Below are 18,557 nucleotides of genomic sequence, written 5' to 3'. Positions count from 1 at the left end.
CTTTTAAAATGACCGTTAGGGAGAAATCAGTTTACCCTTACCAGTGTGAGGTAGTTACAATAGTTGACCTGGAAGATATAGAAGTTGGAATTAAGTGGAAGGCTGAGATTTCTTAAAGAATCAGGTTGTAGATGATGTTGATGTCTCCTTTTAATCTTTCATATCTTTTGGGGGGTGCAAGGATGCATAGTTTGCAAAAAGTGTTGGTTTATATGTGTGTGTGTGTGTGTATGTGTGTATGTGTGTGTGTGTGTGTGTGTGTGTGTGTGTGTGTGTGTTTTCCTCTGCTGGGGATTGATCTCAGGGCCTAGCACATTTAGACAGCCGTTGTACCCTTGAGATATACACCCAGCTCTTGTTTTACCTTTTATGATATTTGGTAGTCTAAAATAGAATAGTTATCCTAGAAATTGTCTTAGTGGTTAAAAGAACAGACCTGGGATTAAATTCTGACATTGGTACTTGTTCATGTGACAGTGTTCTAAGACAATTTTATTAAAGTGTTTATTCAGTACCTAGCATGTTTTTAAGTAATCATTTTTCTGAAAAACAGTAGGCTATTGTTATCAAAACTCTGTGTATGTTTATTAGATAAGCTATGTATAGTCCCCTTTGTTGCTGAGCCAAAGAGTCTTATGGGTTGGTTGAATTAGGTGCTTTAGCAGTGCTGGTCTTGTAATAATAGTAACATCTTTATTGAACTCTTACTTTGGACCAGGTGCTCTACTAAGCATTTCTTTGTTAATTATCGTGTTCATGAGAAAGGTACTCTTAATTATTATTTTTAAAGGTGAGGACATTGAGACTTGAGAAGATTTTGCTAGAGAATAGCAGAACCAGTAATAAAACTTATATTTTAAAATGCTTTTTACTGGGCTGGGGATGTGGCTCAGGCGGTAGCGCGCTCGCCTGGCATGCGTGCGGCCGGGGTTCGATCCTCAGCACCACATACCAACAAAGACGTTGTGTCCCCCGAGAACTAAAATAAATAAATAAATGTTAAAAAGTCTCTCTCTCTCTCTCTCTCCTCTCTCACTCTCTCTTAAAAAAAAAAAAATGCTTTTTACTCCCCAAATTGTGGGTAGACTGCTGTACTTGGTGTACTTTTCCAAGTATTTGCACTTTCAGTTAAGCTGTGACTGTAGAAATGAAGCAAAATGCTGGTCTGAAGACATACAGTTACCTAATTTTGTATTTTGAATAAGAAGTAAGTTCACTTCTTACTCAGCAGTAATTTATCTGTAATAGTTACTCATGTAAATGAAGCATGCATTTACTCTAGAGTAGTTTTTCTCAAAGTGTGGTTCATGGGTCACTTACATCTGTATCATTCAGGGTGATGGTTAAAAGTACAAATTTACATCATGATCCATTGACAGAATCACTTGAATGGGATCCCGGGTTCTTCATTTTTAAATAAACTCCCTTCATGGTTCTTATGTATACCAGTTTGAGAAACATTGGTATTGATAATGTGTTCCTGGTTCACCTATATGCACATTGTCCATCAGCTTTTCTTTCCTTAAGAATTCAAGGATAATTTTTAACAATCCTTCAGATTGTTAAAAACATGTAGTCATGTGAACGAATAAGCAGTCTCATATACTAATGATTAAATGTGAACTAGTTATTCTGTGCTAGTGATTTTAGGAACATGTTTATGTAGTATTAAAAGTATTCATAAACCTCGACTCAGTCACCCTACCTTTAGGGATTTATCCTAAGGAAATAATCAGAGGTTCACAGGAAAATTGAGGCACAGGCACGTTCATACCAGTATCAATTATAATAGTGAAAACTGGAAACAATTCAGTTTCAAACATCAGAGAAACAGTGACGTTATTTATTATATTCATTTGTTTGGACTACCACCCAGCCTTAAAACATCATATTGGGAAGATTATTACATACATGAAATTGTCATTTTTGTAGGCCAGAAATGGTTGAATGCCAGCATTTTCATTATAATACAGCACTAGCTTTTTTTTTTTTTTTTTTTTAAGTTGTAGGTGGACACAGTGCCTTTATTTTATTTTTATGTGGTGCTGAGGATTGAACTCAGTGCCTCAGGCATGCTAGGTGAGTGCTTTATCCCTGAGCCACAACTCTGGGCGCCCTGGCACCAGCTTTAAAAGTTTGTATTCGTATTGTTGAGGAAAAGACCGGAAGGAAATACAACAAATTTATAAGGTAATTATCTCTGCATGGTGAGATTGTAGATAATTTTAAAAATAATTCTTTACATGTTTTTATTTTCAAGTTTTCTAAGTCTTAGATTTGACCCTTGTAATGAGGCAAAATAAATTTCTAACAAAAACAGTTATTGAAAACAGTTGGAAAGCTTCTGTGACAGCCCCAAGTAAAATTTTGGTAATCCTTTTAAGGAAGCATAAAAACCTCTCTGTTACTGATTTTTCTTAACTTTTTTTTATTCGATAATGAGTATATTTATGTATATTGAACATATACACCTGTGTTAGACAGTTTTCTGTTGCTGTAACAATTACCTGAGGTAAACAATCTGAAAACAGGAAAGTTTATTTTGATTTTTGGTTTCAGTTCATTGTTGATTAACCCTAGCTTTTGACCCTGTAGCAAAATAGTATATCATGGCAGGGGAGTACACAGATGGCAGGCAAAGGGAGGAGGGGCCAAGGTTCCAGTATTCCCTTGAGTGCACTTTCCAATGACTTAATTTCCTTTCTCTAGGCCCCACCTACTGAAGGTTCCACCACCTCCCAACAGGCTAGCAATCAAGCTCAGTTACTTGGGAGGCTAATGCAGAAGGATCATAAATTTAAGGCCAGTCTGGAAAACTTAGCAAGAACTCACAGAAGTCTTTTATTGCTGAGTAATATTCCATTTTTTTTTTTTTTGTGTGTGTGTGTGTGTGTACACACACATGCCACAGTTTATCTTTATTCATTCATCTATTGAAGGGCATCTGGGATGGTTCCAAAGTTTAGCTATTGTGAATTGATTTGCTTTAAACATTGATGTGGCTGTACAACTGTAGTATGCTGGTTTTAAGTCCTTTGGGTATAGACTGAGGAGTAGGATAGCTGGGTCAAATGGTGGTTCCACTGAAAGTTTTCTAAGGAATCTCCATACTGCAGATTGGTGCAACCAATCTGGATTTACCTTGGTGATAAAGCATTTACCTTGGGTTCAAACCCCAGCCTCACCAAAAAAGAAAGGGACGGGGAGTGAGGTGGGGGTGGGCCTCGAAGTAAGATATTAGTGAGGTAAAAACCTAAACCCAATACTTAATATGATCTGAGGAAAATCTGTAATAGTTTCAGTGTCTCCTCAATTCTAAAGTGAAGTTAATCACTAATCAGCGTTTTGGGTAAAGATTAAAACAGATAACAGGGCTGGGCTTGTGTGGTAGAGTGCTTGCCTAGCATGTGTGAGGCCCTGGCTTCGATCCTCAGCACCACATAAAAATAAACAAATAAAACAAAGGTATTGTGTCCAACTACAACTAAAAAATAAATATTAAAAAATATAGCAATATAAAACACCAAATACCTGGTATATGGTAGATTTGTCAGGACATAGTATATATTACTCTTAAACCATAATTTAAAAATTAAAATATAAAGCATACTAAGGTGGAAGGGAGATGGATACCTTCCTTTCAGATTTTCAGCATGGTAATTTTCAAACTAAATATGACATAGATTATTAATTTAAGTCTATTTAATGTTATAAATTAAATTACAACTGAGATTTAAAATAACATAATCTAAAAGGAAGATTTAAAAAATATTTGTTTTAGTCAGTTATACATGACAGCAGAATGCTCTTCGATTCATTGTACACAAATGGAGCACAATTTTTCACTTCTCTAGTTGTACACGAAGTAGGGTCACACCATTCGCACACTCATACGTGTACTAGGGTAATGATGTTCTTCTCATTCCACCATCTTTCCTATCCCCATACCTACCCACCTTGCCCAATCCAAAGTTCCTCCACTCATCCCATGCCACCCCCCCACCCCGCATTATGGATTAACATTCATTTATCAGAAAACATTTGGCCTTTGACTTATTTCTCTTAGCATGATATTCTCTAACTCCATCCATCTACCTGCAAATGTATGATTTTATTCCCTTTTATTTCTAAGTAATTTTCCACTGTGTATATATGCCACAGTTTCTTTGCCCATTCATCTATTGAAGGGCATCTAGGTTGGTTCCACAGTTTAACTACTGTGAATTGAGCTGCTATAAATGTTGATGTGGCTGTGTAGCTGTAGTATGCTGGTTTTAAGTCCTTTATGTATAGACTGAGGAGTGGTATAGCTGGGTCAAATGGTGGTTCCATTGAAAGTTTTCTAAGGAATCTCCATACTGCTTTCCAGATTGGTTATACTATTTTGCAGTCCCACTAGCAATGTATGAGTGTGCCTTTTTCCCCACATCTTTGCCAACACTTATTGTTGTTTGTATTCTTATTAAGCTAATAGCTGCCATTCTGACTGGAGTGAGATGAAATCTTAGAGTAGTTTTGATCTGCATTTCTCTAATTGCTAGAGATATTGAGCATTTTTTCATATACTTGTTGATCGATTGTATATCTTCTGTGAATGATCTGCTCAGTTCCTTAAGTCCATTTATTGACTGGGTTATTTAGTTTTTTGGTATTAAGTTTTTTGAGTTCTTTATATATCTTGGATTAGTGCTGTATCTGATGTGTGTGTGGTAAAGATTTTCTCCCATCTGTTCGCTCTCACTTCATGTTATTGATTGTTTCCTTTGCTGAGAAGAAGCTTTTTAGTTTGAATCCATCCCATTTATTGATTCTCGATTTCATTTCTTGTGCTTTAGGAGTTGTGTTAAAGAAGTCAGGTCTTAAGCTGACATGAAGATTGGGCCTGCGTTTTCTTCTATTAGGTGCAGAGTCTCTGGTCTAATTCCTGGAATTCTTGATCCACTTTGAGTTGAGTTTTGTGCCTGGTGAGAGAGGGAGTTAATTTCATTTTGCTGCATATGGATTTCCAGTTTTCCCAGCACCACTTGTTGAAGAGGCTATCTTTTCTTCATTGTATGTTTTTGGTGCCTTTGTCTAATATGAGATAACTGTATGTGAGTTTGTCTCTGTGTCCTCTATTCTCTACCACTGGTCTACATGTCTGTTTTGGTGCCAATATCATGCTGTTTTTGTTAGTATAGATTTGTAGTATAGTTTGAGGTCTGGTATTGTGATGTCTCCTGCTTCACTCCTCTTGCTAGGGATTGTTTGGCTGTTCTGGTTCTCCTATTTTTTTCAAATGAATTTCATGATTGCTTTTCTGTTTCTATGAGGCAGACCATCCAGTTATAAAGCAATATATATGTCTCTGAAAAACACCCAGATTCTGAAAATTTTAATCCCTAAAAATAGGGACAAACCACTCAGAAGCCTGTGCAGCATTGTACTGTGTGTTCTAACAAACTCAGTAACCATTCTAATAAAAATATTAATATACTTAAACATTTGCAACCAACACCAGTTAGTTCTAAGTCCTGGGATTTATGTTTTCTCCTTTGACATTCATTTCTACTTATGATCAATTTGTCAGAATTCATCAGTTGATCCAGGATATGGTCTTTCATTCCTCCACCCTTTAAAACATAAATACAAAGAAAATATTTTCACAGCTTCTTTATCTCTACCTACAGCCTCATGAGGTGGTTTAAATTTGAAGTCATTAATGAGTCCCCAGTTGTCCCTTCTATAGAATTTAGTTTATTCTTTAAAATCATGATATATTGATAAAGCTGTCTTAGTGAGAAAGCTTGTCTCTTATGGCTTTAAAACATCCCTGCACTATGAAAAATTATGGGTCAAAGTGACTTTCACACTATACTGACCACATCTCTAATGATGAACGAATGAACTAATTCACTCTAAAGAAACATGTCTTGTAGGGAAATGGACTGTAGTCTCTCCCAGTCCCATTGTTTTGTTGTTGATGCTTCTTGTATTGAACTGTATTTGTGTATTTTCTTATTTATTCTTTCTGTGTTATTATTTTCAAGCATCTCTCCCGTGTGAGGAGGGAAGTAATTGTTGGTCGAATGGGCTTATCAGTACTAGTCATTCCTTACACTTATATGTATAGCTTTATGTTTACAGCCTATAGGCTGTATGGGTTATCTCATTTTGTTGTTGTTGTTGATAATTATTGTGTATTACTTGTTTTGTTTTTGCAGTGCTGGAGATCATACCCAGGTCTTCTACATACTAGGCAAGCACTTTCCCTTTGAACTCCATCACCAGTCCAGCTTGCTGTGTATGTCAAATAGTATGGTATTCATTTAGGTGTTATCATTCCCACGTAGTAAAAGAAAGGGCTTTACAGTTAGGCAAACTTGACTTGTGACTAAATCAAATTTATATTAAAGAGTTGTGGCTTTGTGAGGGTTATGCTGATTATTTGGTACAATTCTTTTTTTTTTTCTTAAGCTTTTCCCCCTTATTTTTATTGGTACATTGTAATCACAATATAATAGTGTAATTTGGACAGTATCATTCCTCAGTTTTTTCTCCCCTTCTCCCTCCCCTAGTTCCTTTCCTCTACTGTACTGATCTCTCTCCCTGATAGGATTCTTTTGAAAATATTAAGATATAATTAATACTCTCCTTTCCTTTTTTTTTTTTTTTTTGGCCATTATGGTATATGTACTTGATTCACTTCCTCACCTGTCTTTTCATAAGACTTTTAGGATTAATTGATTTCTGGCGGAGAAACGAAAGTAAAATCATCCCATTCCCCAGTGGATTAGAATGGAAACTGGTAATAAAATCAAGTATAACTCCAAGAGGGGACATTGAAGGAAAACCAGGCTGGGTCTATAAGGATTACACATGAAATGTTACACATATTTATGCTGTATCAAGGTTATGCCCATCTTGTCACATCAAGCTGAAAATGTCACCACTATTCTGGATAGTTGAGAATATTTAATTGGGAATGTGAGCTTTCTTTTACAGAGATGATGTTGTACTGGTTTTGGTTGGTTTGGTAATCTCTGAAACATTTGAAAAAGAAAAAAGAATTTATATAAAACACCTAGTACAATGATTTGAACACAATACATATTTATTCATTCTTTTTAAATGATGAAAGTAAATTGTTCAAAGTGAATGGTGAGTCAAAAGTCAGATTCACTGACTACCATATTCCTGTCTTCAGTTGTATACGAAAAAAAAAAAGAAACTAAACTGTACTATAGGTTCAGAAATGCAGCAATAAAGATATATACATATACTCATGAATGCATGCATACATGCAGATGCTCTTATTGATTTAAGGTTTGTACTTAGTTGATAAGTTACATTCATTCATATTCTTTTCTACTCAGATATTTATGGTGATGATGGTAAAAGATTGGTAGGGAAGCTCTCTACTTGATGGAAATTCTTGCTCTCTCATTAGACTACTGCCTCTTTAGGGTGAAGGATGCTGTACTTAAGGTTATATCATCAGTCTAATTCATACCTGTTTGCAGTTTTCCAATAGACTATTAAAAAAAAAGTTTTCCTAGCTCAGTTATAGCACTCAGGCATTGGCAAATTCATTGTTTACTTTTTAAAAATCGTGGTGTAGTATTATATACACTTACATAGTTATCTTACATAAAAAACTTTTTTAACTGTAGATGGATAGAATGCCTTTATTTTATTTATTTTTATGTGGTGCTGAGGATCGAATCCAGTGCCTCATGCATTCTAGGCAAGTGCTCAGCCACTGAGCTACAGCCCCAGCCCCAGCCCAGTTATCTTACTTTTTAATGAAATAAAAAATCTTGTATTTATATAGTAAAAGTGAGAGTCTGATATTGTATATTTTGAATTTGATTAGCCTCTTTGACATAGAAGAAATTCATTAAAGCCCAGTGGTTGGTCAGCGTGGCTAGTAGCCTAGTACACAAGTAAATTACTATGTTGCATACTAGTGGAATAGTGTAATGAAGAATTGTATAAAAGTAGATGAACTACAGTTTCAAGGTATGTGCTGAATTCTCAGATTTGTTGAGTTTGTCAGACTGGGCGATTGTTATATGGCTAGCTACAGGACCCATGAGTCTGAATATTCTACTAGTTTCTTGAATTATTAAGGCAGGCATCATAAACTTTGTCAGATTCTTTCTGCTTTATTTTGATAAATTGAAACTTATTTTGATGACTCATAATGAAAATCATCATCGAAAAAGTCCAGACGACTCTGATATGCGGATACTAATCCACAATGTGTGGGGGGGGAATAAAGATGCTTTGGAATAGAACTGGGGGAGTGAAGGAAGAGGGGAGGGGCCATGGGGGTAGGAATGATAGTAGAATAGATCGGACATTATTACCCTATGTGCATATATGATTGCATGACCTGTGTAAGTCTGCATCATGTACAACCAGAAGAGTGATATATCAAGATGCATTCTACTGTCATGTGTAACTAATTAGGACAAATAAAAAAAATTGCAACTTGTTAAAAAAAAAAAAACCCAAAACACGTCCAGGACACTGGCCCTCTTGCTCATGTTGCTGAAGGAGTTCTTATTTGATTGGCAGATCTTATCTATAATGTTTTGCTTTTATATCTATTTCCATTTTTTTAGTAAACTGAAGATTTTTTTAAATTTTAATTTTTTTAAAATTGTTGATGGACCTTTATTTTATTTATTTATATGTGGTGCTGAGGATTGAACCAGTGCCTCACACATGCTAGGCCAAGTGCTCTACCACTGAACTACAACCCCAGCCCCAAATGCAGATATTTTTACAAAAAATTTATACCTTGTGTATTAAAATAATACATTCTTGTAACTACCACATCCCTCAAACAGAAATTTTCTAGCTATCTCAGATACTCCTCCACATGCTTTGCTTCAATCATAACCCTTTCCTCCAAGTAACTTCAGGTTATTCTTAAGGTAATTACTTTCTGTGTTTATGATTTTTATAAGCTAAGTAAGTTCTACTAGAGTCTAGATATCATTGTTTAATCTTGATTGAACAATGATATCTAGAATAACCTGAAGTTACTTGGAAAATTTAGCTGAAATTTCCTTTTTTTTTTTTTTTTGGTACTGGGGATGGAACCCAAGGGTGCTTATCCGCTGGAAAACATCTCTAGCCCTTAATATTTTGTATTTTGAGACAGGGTCTCGCTAAGTTGCTGAGGTTGGCTTTGAACTTGCGATATATTCTTGTCTTAGCCTCCTGACTCACTGGGATTACAGGCAGGCGCCCACCACACCTGGGAATCTTTAGCATTTTTAAAGAGAGTTTTTACTTTTTTTTAAGTCTCTTACTCTGTGGGTGATTTACTTTCCTTCCTTTTGTTTTTCTTAAAATTTATATTTGACATAGCTTTTAATAGTCTAGATTTGGCTGCACACTCATAATGCAGTTCAATATATGCAGTTTATCAGGCCTCTTTCTTTCTGGCAAATTGGCAGCTGATTCCAGAGGATTTATTAGACTTGGTTTGATCTCTTTGCCTAATGGGTGATGGCTTGCTCAGTAGGAGTCACCTAGTGTCCGGTTTCTCTCCTTTTGTGATTTTAGCAGCTGTTGATACTTAGTACCTCCATCCATTAATTTATTGGAGGTTGTAAAATGATGGTGTTCTAATTTTTTTGTCTACTAATGGGAATAATTTTATAAAGAAATGCTTCCCCTAGTTTGCCATTTGATCCTTAGTGGTATAGTTCATTCAAAAAAGGTAGTGATGCTACATTATTACTCTATCATGCACTAGTTGAGATTAGACTATAACTAATAGCCAAAACCCAATAAATTTTTGATGTTGATTAAACAACTATAATTTTATAAATTTTAGATTGGAGAAATAAAAACTTGCTAAATATACCTTGTATAGATTTTCCCAAATAATATCCAACAGTGGTTATCAAACTTAATTTTGGTACTCAAATGCTCATAAGAGATAGAGCTTATAAATGATTCTTTACTCTTGGAACTTTTACATAATAGTAAACTATGCAGCAGTGAGAATGAAAATCAACCAATTAAAGAGAACAACATAGGTCAATTTTATAGACACAATGAAACCAACAACAAACCCTCCACCCCCATAGACTAGACACTAGCGTATAAACTGTATTAGTCTATTTTTATATAGTTCAGAAATAGGCAAAATTAATCTATGGTGTTGAAACTCATTGTGGTGGTCATTGTGTGTGTATATGTTGCAGGGGGGGCAGACAGATGACAAAGACTAGTCTCTAGGAGTTACTAAAGGAGGTTCTAGAATAGCAATTCATGTTCTATTCTTTGATCTAGGTGCAGTTATTTTTTCATATATATGCTATATTTCAATAAAAAAGTCAAAAGTGAACACTTACGGTTTCCAGATTTTTGTGTGTGGGGGCACATCTTGGCTGTTCACTGAATTACTTAAGAGCATCTTATTAAAAATGTACTTTGAGATTCAGTGGTAGGGTTATTGCTTTTTAATGTTTTCCACCTACAATGATTTGAACATGGTCCAGGGAGCAATACTTTGTGAACAAGAATTTCGGAAAAAAAAGTATTTCTTTGAAATTATGACTAATGTGACAATCAGCATTTATTAATTTTAATAAAATGATATATGTTAAGTACAGAATAGCTCAATAGCCTAGAGCTCTATTTTGTAACTTTTTTTTTCAAAAGCATCAGATTCTTAGGTCCTTTTTATTTTTGTCACTAAACAGGAAGTACCCTGCTTCCCACCTACTTTTTTTTTTTTTTTTAAAGCTCAGTAGAGAATTAAAATCTTGTTCAGTTTCTCAACATTCTGCTGGGGTTGCTAAGCGTTTTACTTTGAGAAGATTGCTTAAAGAATTTCAGATTTGTGTTACAACTAAATTGCAGATTATATTGCATATATAATATTGCATATTATAGGTCTGTAGAGTCAAACCTCAAATTAAAGCTAACAATATTAAGGATCCTAGAGTATTAAAATTAGTTATTAGGCAAATAATGCAACATTGTGAACATTAAATGAATGTCAGGCACTCAAAATTGTTTTTTTTCCTGAAATTTAAAATAAAGCTAATGTTCATTGACTTTGAAGATCATTGACCCTGACATCAATTGACTATGAATAAGAAACAGACCTAAGAATCTCATTAAAAAGCAGATTCTGATTAGGTAGATCAGAAGTGGGACCCAAGGTCCTGCATTTCTAACAAACTCCTGAATGATACCAGTAATAACTGGTTGAAGACTAAATTTTGAATAATGTGTTTCTACTTTTGTGTTTGTAAACACCTTCCCCCGACTGCCATTACTGCTGAAATAAGTCTGGTACATAGATGTGACAGTATTAGCTCCCTGATTGTATAACCCCTTTGATGAGTTTTAGTCTCAAGTTCGTCTTCTTTAGCACAACACATAAAGGATTTTCGGGAGTTGGACTCTACCTGTCTTGAAGCTTATCTCTAATTTCCAGCAAATCTGTATCCACCCAAACCGGACATCCCACTTATTCTAAGTCTTAATTATTCATGTTTGTAATATATTTTTTCTAATCTATCCCTACTTGCCACAAGCTGTCCCTCGCGCAGGGCTCTATGTAGCGCTAAAATCCTCAGTGACTTTAATTTTTTTTCCTTCTATTTTTTTAAAAATTGATGCATTATAGTTGTACATGTTGGTAGGATTTATTGTTACAGTGACATTAGTGACACTGGTAGTGTGGTGATACTGTACAACTAGCTGAAGCAAACTTGATTTTCTCTGAAGCAATGTAAATTCAACCTAAGGCTCAAAGATTTTCTATAGATAAAGCTGTAAGTAACAATGTAGCTTGAGAGAGACAGATGAATAAAAAAGAAAAAGAGGTTAAGAGGTATAGAAAATAGAGTAAAAGATCTAGTGTGCATCTAATTCCAAAAAGGCAGGAAAGACTGGGGAAGAATCAGTATTTCAAAAGATAATTACTATATGTATTTCCTAAACTGTTAAAATACACCTGTTATAACTGTTAGAAATAAATATGTAGTCAAACACAACATATTGTAGCTATAGAATAGTTAGGTTAAAGAAAATATTTAAAAAGAACTACAGAGTAAAGAAAGTTAACCTAAAAGGGAACAGCAACTAGGTATTTTCTGAATTTTGTGTAGCAATAGTGGGAGCTAGGTGACAGTGGACTATTAACTTCAGTTTGCTGTCAGCCAAATTTTAATACCCAGTGCTACTATCTTTCAAGAAAGGGGGCAAAATAGAAACCTATTTGGGGGAAATAAAGTTGTGATATTTATATATTATTTCTAGGATGATTGATGCTTGCATTTATCATGACAGTTTGGACAGCTGTAGACCGACCCCTTAAATAACTGCTGCCTCCCATACCAGAGATGTCAAAGAAGGATCTAACCTTCATGCTGTATTACCAAAGCCAAAGAATGATAGCATCTGTGTAAATAACAGGAATTATCTTCTTCGGAAAGCACTTTTTGTATTGTGTAAATCTACTCTTAATGTTTCAGCATTATGCATTCAAAAAATTAAGTCTCAGCCACAAACATACAAGCTATAGTTTTTGGTTAAAAACTTTTCTGTATAATAATAACAAAATGTTGCATCATTCAGAAATTTTAAGTATTACCCTCTATTGTGAAAAACAGCTACTTATTTTGAAAAGTCAGTTTAAAAATTTAAATTTGTTAACTTTAAAATTAACTTACAACAGAAGTCTGGAAAGACGTAGAAACATCATAGTTTTTGGATCTTCCCTCACCACTACCTACAAATGAGCAACAAGACACCAAAACAAAAAACCCACTGGCAATATTTACACATGAGAGTATTTGTTCCCAGAACCCCAAAATACAACTGGGTAAGACTTGCTTGGTGTCAGTGAGGAAAAAGCAAAAGGAAGCAGTAGGGGATCAGACCTGACAACAGGAGAGCTGCCCAAATACCTGGTTGCTTGGCAGTTGAAACTGGTAGGACTTCTGCCTACTTCAATGGGCCCTCAGCAGGAATTGTGAGGACAAGAATATTGTAGCCTTTGTGAACTGTCAAAACTGAACTGCCAGGGCCTTCTTTCATAATAGTGCCTCACAGGTAACGAGACCTTGAGAGTGGAATAAAAATTGCACAGAGTAGGGATAGAGGAAAGAGAAGGGCCAGATGAAAGTTGGGAAGAACAGAGCCAAGAAATCGCAGAAAGCAAGCTGCCCTGTTTATTTTTAATACTGTATATAGGAGAACAAGGATTTTTTGTAAAATTAGAATAACACTTTACATTATTTAGATTGACCACATCCAGAGCAAGGAAAACTCAACTCAATTTATGCTGAGACCACCCCTGGAACGCTTTTAGTTTTTGGGTACTTCCTTTTTCCCAGGAACAGTCTACTTAAGTTCTTTCAAAAAGGATGGTGAGGCTTTCAAAGTCATGCCACGGGAGAAATGATTTAATTAATCTGGGGGGCTATGCTTGGAAAATAAGCTACATGAGATTAGGATTAAATTTTATTTGCGTAGCAGCCAGAGAAATAGAAACTCAAGGAGGAAGATTTTGCCTTAGTAAAAGGAGGAACTTTGTAAATATAAAATTGATCAAAAAATACAATATGTTGCTCAGGTAGTCGAGGCTGCTGATTACTAAAGGTATTTATGTAGAGATTCCATTCTCTCTCATCAGAAGAACTACCATTTATGGACTGCCTGCTATATGTCTCAAGTGCTAGTAAAAGCATTTGACATATATTAAATTAGCTAAATTTGAAGTAAATTTTTCATATGGTATGTTCATGATCTAGTTAAGAGAACATGGGAACCTATGACATAGCTTCCAATTCATTCCTGCCATTTTTATTTATTTATTTTTTAAGTTTTTGTTTTTGCTTTTTTGCTCTGTTGGGGATGGCATGGCATTCAGGGGCTTGCATATGTTGTGCAAATGCTCTACTACAGAGCTAGATTCCCCAGCCCTCATTTTTGCCATTTATTAGCTGTTGTGACCTTGGGTGGGGCACTTAAATCTCTAGAATCTATTCTAAAGCTGTAAAATAGGACTAAATGAAAATAACCTCTGAAGGCTTCCAGTTGAAAGAGTGTATTGTATGTGTCTTCATATGATTCCTAATTCTCCTGACTACCTAGAATGGCAGTTTTCAGACTAGTAGATTGTAAGCCCCTTTACACTCTTGCAAATGATTGAGAACCCCAAAGTATTTTGTTATGTGAATTCTATCTACTGATAATTGTTGTACTAGAAATTAAAATTAAGTAAATTTTAAAATGTGTGTATGATACTATCATTTACCAGAGCAGTAGCATCTTCACAAGTTGTATAGCTGTATACACTTGGAGGAGAGTGAGAATGGATAAGCCAGAACCTTTTTGGTGTTCTGAAAGTAGGTCTGACCTCTCAGACCTTCTAGAAAATCCCAGCAACTCCTAGGAATCCCCAGCCCACACTTTAAGAACCACTAACCCTGTTCCTAATCTTTGAAAGGTTAAAGAATGGTCTTCTTGTCACCTAAAAAGAGTTGAAGCTGTATTCTTTTTTATGTTTTTGATTTGGAAGATAATTATTGTAGGTAAGACTCAGTGGAGTTAAGATTTGAATTAGGAAAATCTCTAATGACTGCTGGTCTTATATCTTCTGATAGCACACATAATTCATAATAAAGCAGCATATTTTAAAGCTTTTTAAAAATTGATACAGAAGATTATATAATAGCTAATAAGAAAATAGGACCACAAGTTTCTGATTTGGGATTTTTTTTTCCAGGTTTATGTTTGCATAGACCTTACCAGTTGAACATTCCTAAAATCTGAAACCTGAAGTGCTTTGAAATTCAAACTGTTTGACTGTTGTATTGATGTACAAAATCTTTCTGATTTCGGAGCATTTGGATTTTTGATTTTTGATTTTGGGATACTCAACCTATGTGCCATACATGGCTTTTTGACATTTTAATTACATTATCTCTTGTTTAATTCTCACAGTGATTCTGTGAGATAAAGGTACCATTTTAAAATCCTCTTTTGCAGATGAAACAACTGAGATTTAAAGATGTTGAGTAATATGCCCAAGTTACATAGTTAGGTACTAATAGAAATAGTGTATGTACCTTAACTACTAAACCTGGCTCTTAACCACTAGGTTTTACAGCCTGAATTTTAGTTTCACCATCAGTTTAACTTTGACGTCATGCAGAAATCATCTGTTCCTTAGTGTTGTTTGTTAATATTAATACTACTTATTCTAACCTATATGTAAAACTATTCCATCTTCTGGAGCCAGGAATGGTTTCTCTTTGACCACAGCACTGTGTGACTTCTACTGCTCTTAAGAGTGTTTTCAAGAGATAAGAGAGAAGTTCATAGGATGACTATTTCAGATGTATAGTGCTTGAGAGGCAGGGTAGACACATTCCCAGCCTCCTTTCTTCATCTGTAATATGGAATGCACATCAGAGGTTTGCCTTATAATGAAATAATTATTCATATGTACAGCTTTTAACAAGGTGTGGCACAAAGTAAGTTCAGTTAGGAAATATCTTCTGTAATATTTTGCAGTTGTGTTGAGAATTGACAGGGAAATAAGATGATAGAGCTGGATAGATTCTTTGGCTTAAATCTACTTTTAATTTCATTGTTTTGCCTAAAATCTTATCATTTCAGACTGCCAAAATATTTGTAATAAAATGTAAGTATAGAGCTATATTTAAATTCATATACAGTGTTAAGAACACTTTGTAACTAGTAAGCAAGAGTGATTAGAGTATGCATCTGAATTTTCTGGTGGGATGCTGATACAAATTACCAAGAACCTTTATCCTAAAGTGAGTGAATTTAGACAAATCTTTTTGGATTTTTTTTTTTCTTTCCTGAAGGAAGCCTAACGTTTTTTACTTATTTATTTGTTTACTTATTTGGCTGGGACCCACAGCCACTGTCCATGGCCCTAAGAGAAAGAAAGACAATGTTTAAAGGCCTGAGAAAGAGTGGCCCCTATTTTAAATGGAGGGTTTTTTCTGTGAAAGGGGTAGTCACAGTGGTGTCCTGTTACTGTCACTTGTGCCTTTAGTTTTCTCTTGCTCTATTTCAAAATATTCATTTACTCCATGCTGGAATGGGAGGTAGCTTAGCTTAGTGGATGGGTTCAGAAATATTTGAATTTCAGCCATGGGACTGAACCTTACTAACTATAAGTCTTTAGGCAAGTGACCTTAACCTGACCTTGTTTACTGTTTTGTGAACTGTGAGTAATGATTTCAGAGTTCTGGATTAAATGAATATGCAGTAGGTAGCATAGTGCTGGGTGGGTGCTGTGTAAATGGTTGCTGATTAAATGAATGCGGTGGAAGCATCTTTGCTAATTTGAATATAAAAACAGCTTCATACACATAAGGTTTTCTGCTCATATTTTGGTTTCTATAACTTGAATACCTGAGTTGGTATTGTAGAAAAATGAAAACATATTTTATGGCTTTCTTCTTCTTAAAATTATTTCGAGTTAGGGGCTGGGGATGTGGCTCAAGCGGTAGCGCGCTCGCCTGGCATGCGTGCGGCCAGGGTTCGATCCTCAGCACCACATACCAACAAAGATGTTGTGTCCGCCAAGAACTCAAAAAAAAAATAAATATTAAAAATTTCTCTCTCTCTCTCTCTCTCTCTCTCTCTCTCTCTCTCTCTCTCTCCCCCTCTCCTCCTCTCCTCTCTCACTCTCTCTTTAAAAAAAAAAAAAAAAATTATTTCGAGTTAGTACTCAGATTTTGTCTGGGCAAGAGGAATAACCTCAGAATGAAGGAAACCTATCCAGAAACTTGAATATCTAAGAAATAGCTCTTTCAACAAATCTGAAAAATCAGTGGTTTTGGAGAGTAGTGACCACCATTATTGTCTTCCTATTTATTCGAATGCTGAGTTTAGTGGTTAAAATCCATCAGCAGCCCTCATTGTGATAAGGAATTCCAGTTGTGACCAATCCACAATGCTTCCTCTTAGTTTTAGGATGAGTGTACAACACAGCATTGTTTGTACTGAGAGTGAGGGTATTTTGAAGTTTGAGAGTGTTTTACAACTACTGCCTTGTTAGGTTTGTCTAGAAATACTGTTCTATAACCTGAAAAATCTAAAAAATTTCTTGTGTTAAAAATTACAGATCATTACATAAGGAATCTAGTTTACAGATTTTAATCATTATGACAGTGTTGCTTTATTTCTGCACAAATAGAGAAGATCTTTATATAAGAAAATCCTGATGTTTCTTGCCATTTGAAGATAATAGTGCTCAGACTATACTAAAAATGAATGAAAAAAAGAACAGTTTTAAGTAAACTATTAATATTTCTGGATTTTAGATCTAATGTTTCAGAAGTTTTGATTGTTTGGATTTTCCTGGCAGAGTCAGTACCATAGTATTGGCATGTGAGGACATCATTGGGTAGACATGGAACCAGACTACAATGCCGTTCATTTTGCTTGGTTTCTACTGTATTCTGTAACTTTAAGAAATTTTCTCATCCGTATACCCTATAAGGGTCTCAAAAGAGTGGATGTTTTTCTCATAATTTAAGAAGTTAGTATCTTTAAGGTCACTTCTTTCTGTTTATTTTGGATGTGGACTTATACCTTTGGTCAATATTGTATCCCTAGTGCTTGGTACTGAATCAAGTTTAAATACATCTCTTTTTCAATTCAAATACATGTTTTCTGAAACCACACTGTGTGCATTGCAGTTGAACAGTGTCTTCTTCAATATATCTGCTCTGCCTTCTTGCCAAGATTTGAATAGGAAGATGGAATGATTGTTTCAGAGGGTCTAACTGTGAATAATGATTTTCTGGCATATTCATCTAAATGAGATAATTGTTTTGCTTCATAGAGCTAGAAAAGAAATCCAAGCAGGAGCTTTTGAAATGAGTAAGAGATAAAGTAAAAATAGCATTTATTTATCTGAGTTCTAATTGTATGCTTAACCAAATGAAATTGCCCACAAACCTGTAGTCATTGGCTCTTTAGGTAATGGCTTCAAATGTCTTTCTAGTGTAGTTGCTTATGTGGTCCTCTCAAATTCTTTAGTCAAAATTTTCTCTACCTGATAGAGAACATTTCACAGTGAACTGTGTGGTTCTTCAATACCAGAACTGTGGATTTTGGGAAAACTATCACATCACCTGGTGAAATGGAAAAATCAGTATTCTGGATTTTTGTCCTGTTTATCTGATATGAACATGTCTGCTATTAGAGTAGGGAAGTTCCTATTAATGAGGCCAGAGCAAAGAAGACAACACCTTTTCAACATGTAACAGGCTCATAGTGGAAGAATCAAAGAAGACAGAGAAATTTTTTTTATTAATTTCAATTAACATGTAACTTTAGGGTTTTTTTTTTTTTTTTTTTTTTTTGTACTGGGGATTGAACTCAGGGGCACTCAACCACTGAGCCACATCCCCAGCCCTATTTTGTATTAGAGACAGGATCTCACTGAGTTGCTTACCACCTTGCTAAATTGCTTAGGCTGGCTTTGAACTTGTGATCCTCCTACCTCAGCCTCCCAAGCCACTGGGATTATAGGCATGCAATTC

At 35.2% G+C, this 18,557-nt stretch overlaps 1 protein-coding gene and 1 pseudogene across 3 annotated transcripts in view; both read left to right on the top strand.

The window, feature by feature from the left end:
* Fbxw7 (F-box and WD repeat domain containing 7) overlaps positions 1-18,557 on the top strand; it is a 188,207-nt gene that overhangs the window by 74,396 nt on the left and 95,254 nt on the right. The gene's annotated exons all lie outside the window — the stretch shown is intronic.
* On the top strand, positions 6,664-6,849 carry LOC113179927 (large ribosomal subunit protein eL39 pseudogene; annotated as a pseudogene).

Source organism: Urocitellus parryii, chromosome 10, assembly GCF_045843805.1.
Source record: "Urocitellus parryii isolate mUroPar1 chromosome 10, mUroPar1.hap1, whole genome shotgun sequence".
In the NCBI taxonomy this organism is placed as follows: domain Eukaryota; kingdom Metazoa; phylum Chordata; class Mammalia; order Rodentia; family Sciuridae; genus Urocitellus; species Urocitellus parryii.
This window is presented reverse-complemented; position numbering and strand designations above follow the sequence as displayed.